Here is a 5,297-nt window from a genome sequence, read left to right on the forward strand (position 1 = left end):
TAGAAATATCTTCCACCTCATGTCTGTGTGTGGGTTGCATATAATGCATTTACATATTAAATATCATATTATATTTATTTAACACCTTTCTATTACTGTGACGAAATACATGAGCTCACTTAAAAACTAGAAAGGTTCACTTTGGCCTGTGGGGTTGATAGTTTCTTAAGCAGGGGCCATTGCTTTCAGACCCCTGTAAGTTCATGGTGTATGTATGCATAGCAGAGGAAACCGTTTGCCTCACATCAGGAAGCACAGAGAAATGAAATAAGGCCAGTATCCTAAAATCTCCTTTTGAAGTCATGTACCAAATGACCTAAAACTTTCTACCAGCCTTTACCTTTTAATGCTTCTACAGCCTTTTCCAAAATCATGCAAAAACTGCCTTGAAGACATGGGCTTTGGAGAGTATTTCAGAGTTAGATTACTAAGCAGTCTCCAGATTGATGCATAATAAATACTTGGAATCAGGAGGAAAGATGGTCATCTCTGAAGGCTTTCTCTAATAATTGTCAAAACCAGAGGTCAAGAGTGGGGGAAGGTATACCCTGCCACAGAAAACACATCCACACCTGCCCGTTTCTCTTGGCAGAACCTGCCTGATTACTGGCTCTTGCCATTAATCACCTGTCAGGAATTGCCTCTCCCACACCTGACACGGGTACCCTGACAGCTTTTGCCTCCATGCTCCTGAGTGATGGAGGGATGGTTAGGCCTTTTCCATCATGCATTTTGATCACACTGTCATCCCGAGGTGACACACATCTCCTGCCTGGGACTTGGCCCCAAACATGTCAGCCCCAGTGTGATATCCTATGATGGTTGGCTAGAAGATTCCAAAGACAGATTGATGGCAGTCAGGATTTGCTAGGTGTCAGCGCCAGGTCACCTGCTGTGACACATGAGCTGTAGGCTCACACAGAAGTACAGCAGGCAGATGAGACTGGCTGCATTGGCCTCTTCGGCATAAGGCTGGGCCCTAATTGCAAAGGTGCTCAGCTGTGTCTCTTACAGGGTCAAAGGCAGGTCAGGCCAGCCCAGAATTCTAAAACAGAGGGGAGGTGGAGTTTCTGTCTTGGCACAAATTATTCTGAAAACACTTCGATGGCAGCCTTGGCAAAGAAAGGACTGGAGACAGGAAAGCAGGCTTCTATGACTCAGAGACCAAACATTCTAAGAAATAGGTAGCATGGTTAAGCCAGAAGATCTATGCATGGAGCCCACTTGCAGAGGAAGCATGCTTGTCATTGGTATCATACTCCGAAAATGGTTTTACCACCAAAGTCAGTAAAATCCTCCCCTGGTAGGAAGTCAAAGCTTCTACCTCTGTCTCACAGCACTCTGATCTTGTCTCAGCATTTCTTACTATTTTCTCCCTCCTTTGCGTTTTTAAAGATATTTTTATTAGTCCTTGGAGTGTTTCCATCCTGCATGTCTCTTCTGTGGAACAGCAGGCAGTTGGTTTCCGTCTGGCTTCTCTCACACTGAAGTGCACTCCTCCCCCTCATGGAAGACTCGATGGACATGGATATGCACCTCAGAACTACCTTTTCGGTTGTGAACCAAAGGCCGACAAAGACTATCCCTTCAAAGTGGATAATGATGAAATGAGCACCAGTCATCATGAAGAACGGTCAGTGTAGGAGTGGGGGCAAAAGACGAGTTACACGTCGTAGAGGCAGAAGCAGTGAACTATGAAGGCAGTCCAATGAAAGTACCACCGGCTACTGTGAAAATGTCTGCACGACCAACAGTTTCTCTTGAGGGGCTTCAAAACTACACCACCTATGGCCTAAAGGTTGAAGTGTGGTTCAGGGCCTGTGCACATTAGTGGACAGCACCTAGTAGCTGTAGAGGAAGATGCAGAGTCAGAAGATGAGCATGAGGAAGCTGTAAAACTGTTAGGCAGGTCTGGAAAGAGATCTGCTCCCTGAGGTGGTAACAAGGTTCCACAGAAAAAAAGTAAAACCTGATGAAGAAGATGATAATGAGGATGAGGAGGAGGAGGAGGATTCTGATGAAGAGGAAACTGAACGAAAGGTTCCAGTGGAGAAATCTGTACCACAGGTTTTGCCTGGATACCACAGCCAAAAAATGCACAAAAAACAAACAAAAATAGAAAAGACATAAAACTATTAACACCAAGATCAAAGGGTCACGAGTCCTTCAGAGAACAGGAAAAAAAATCCCAAAACACCAAAAGGACCTAGTTCTGTAGAAGACATTGAGGCAAAAATGCAAGCAAGTATAGAAAAGGTTCTCTTCCCAAAGTGGAAGCCAACTTCATTAATTATGTGAAGAATTGTTTCCAGATGACTGACCAGGAGGCTATTCAAGATCTCTGGCAATGGAGGAAGTGTCTTTAAGAAAATGGTGCAAACAGTTTGAAATATTCTGTCTTCCTTCATTCCTGTCATAATTGGTATCTGGCTGTCCTTCTTACAGTGCAAAGTGAGAACTTTGCCTACTGTGTTTGATAAATGTTGTCCAGGTTCAATTGCCAAGAATGTGTTGTCTAAAATGCCTGTTTAGTCTGCAAGGATGGAACTCCACCCTTTCCTTGGTTTTAAGTATGTATGGAACATTATGAAAGGACATAGTAATAGCGGTGGTCAGATGCGGAAATGGTAGGGAGACAAAAATATACATGTGAAATAAACTCAGTATTTTAATAATAAAACATCTTTTATTAATTCTTTGAGATCCATACACTGTATTTTGATCATATACATCCCTGACCCCCTTCTCCCAGATCCACTCTTACTCCACACCCACCCCACTTTATCTTATCACTTGATTTTTGTTTTCTGGTTTGTTTGTTTGCTTGTTTGAAACAGGATTTCTCCATGTAGCCCTGGCTGTCTTTGAACTCTCTTTGTAGCCCAGAATGCCCTCGAACTCACAGAAATCCAACCACCTCTGCCTCTCCAGTGCTGGATGAAAGGAGTGTGCCACTCTGCCTGGCGTAGAAATCTGTTTTGGTTGGGGTCGTGCTGTTAAAGAAAACTGACTTGCCCTTTCCTTAAGCTCTCAGTTCAACTTTATGTCCTCAGCTAGGGTTAGGTAAGATTTCTTGGCCACCGCTAATCTCCATGATGAGATTTTGTCTAGCTTCATCTTGTGTTTTGAAAATACTGTTTTCCTTGTCATCACCCACTGCCTCTTACTCTTAAAGACTTCCTGTCCTCTCTATTTATTCTACAGTTCACATTTTGGATTATTATGTCTTCCTTATAGGGGGCTTTCCCAGTCAGACATGACCATGGTCTATTAGTTACTTTTGCTACTGTAACAAAAATGCCTAAGGAGAGCAACTTAATCAATGAAAAGTTTGTGTTGGCTCGTGGTTCGAGGATGCAGTCATTCATGAATAAGTGTGTGAGGCAGGTGGTCACATTGCATCCACAGTAGAAAGTAGTGAGAGATGAGCGCTAGTGTTCAGCTTGCTTTCTCCTTTGTATATAATCCAGGATCCCAGCCGAGAGAAGGATGCTACCCAGTTAGGGTAAGTCTTCCCACCTCAGTTAACATAATTTAGAAACTCTCTCATGGACATACCTAGAGACTCATCTCTGGGATAATGCTAGTTCCTGTCATGTTGGCAGTCAAAGTTAACCATCACACTTGTCCATTGAGTTTCATTGGGAAGACTGTCCTATAAATCTGTTTTCTAGTCTGTTTTCTGAGTCTGCACTGTCTTCATGACTGCTGTTCAGGAAGTCTTTATGTCCTCGGCTAGGGGTATTTCCCTAGCTGAACCCCTCTCTTGTCTATTTTTTACCCTGTCTATATCCCAGCACTGCTCAGGATGACTGGTATGTGTGCTTTGCCTTTAGAACTCCATCATGTAGCCCACTGCAGACATGCTCTGCAGCCCTGCCTAGCTACACAAAATCCAGTTTTTATTCTCAAGGTCACAGTCTCCAGGAAACTCAAAGCATTTCTTGAGTTTGCCTAGTAAACTCTCCAGTTGAAACGGCAGGTCTTTCAAATGCCACAGACAAGAGTAGATACTGATGGAAGGGCTTGGTCCTGACCACAGAAACGTGTGCTGATGTTACCAAAGCAGTGTATTTTGTGGTCATCTTGAGTAAATTTCACTCTTTCTTGACCACATAGTCTCATTTGAGGGTAATTTCTTCAGATGACTCTCTGGGTTCATGAGGGGACCCCTTTTCCCATCCCCCTGATTTTGTTTGTAGCCAAATGTGTAATTTCTTCTGTTGTCTTACAATTGCTTATTCTGTGTGCTTCCTCACACATTCACTCAAGTACTCATTAATCACTAATTACTTTTACTGATGTTCCTCCCCACCCTTACTATTGATGTGATGCTAGCATTCTTGGGGACTCAATTTTCTCACCCTTAAAATGGAGCTAAGAAGGCAACTGCAAAGATGGATTTGTGCATGCATGTTTGTGTGCTCATACTTGAGGATCACAGCTAGCACATTGTACAGATTTGTTCTTTGTATCTCCAGAAGGAATTACATACCCCCCAATCTGTATTGTATAAGAGCAGCATTTTAATCGTCCCCCAAATACAGATTCCATTGCCTTGCTCTTACCCAGGCTGCTTTCTGCCTAGCCTAGGGAAGAGAATTCCTTGACAAGGCTGCCTGATGAGGAGAAGAGCCTGTCCCTAGCCCATCCTTGGTTTCCAAAGTCTTTGCTCACTTATTGATCTCCTAAACTGTCCATCATTAGAACATTGATAAGCTCCTGTGTTTTTGATTATGATTTTCTACTAAGCTGCAGGGGTAGAGAATTAAAGATGTCAACAGCTTTCAGAAGATAAAATTGAAACATCCCCAAAGTGAGTTTAGGTGTGGAGCCAGCAATTTCCTGGCACACTGGGCACACCTAAAGACCTGAGGAATTCTTGGAATATTGAACAAGGGAAGAGAAGTGTCAGGACCTAACAGACGGGGAAGCTTGAGCTCAGTTGGCTAGTATTGTTCGGTGCGGTCTTGCTGGTCCATATTGTAAATCACTTCTCCCAGGTTCCTCTATAACTGCCTGCTTGGATATTCTGCCTCTCCTTGCCTCCCACCTCTGTGTGTAACCTTTCTATTCTCACTGGAAGAATTCTTGTTACTTCTCACTGTCAACAGCATGGAGTCCGTTTTTGTTTTCTTTTGTTTTACCAGGTCTTCAACGTCCTTCAACAACTGAGCCACAAACCACGTTCCCAATGCCCTTTTCAAATGCACCCCACATTCTGCCACCCTGGAGGCTTGCTCTTTCTTGAGTCTGCACAGATCTTTTAAGTTTGCTGGTACTGTCTTTTCTGCCTA

The 5,297-nt window shown here is 43.4% G+C and overlaps 1 pseudogene; it reads left to right on the top strand.

The window, feature by feature from the left end:
* Nucleotides 1–1,506: 1,506 nt before the first annotated feature.
* Nucleotides 1,507–2,366, top strand: LOC116907547 (annotated as a pseudogene).
* The last annotated feature ends 2,931 nt before the right edge of the window (nucleotides 2,367–5,297 follow it).

Source organism: Rattus rattus, chromosome 8 (assembly GCF_011064425.1).
Source record: "Rattus rattus isolate New Zealand chromosome 8, Rrattus_CSIRO_v1, whole genome shotgun sequence".
In the NCBI taxonomy this organism is placed as follows: domain Eukaryota; kingdom Metazoa; phylum Chordata; class Mammalia; order Rodentia; family Muridae; genus Rattus; species Rattus rattus.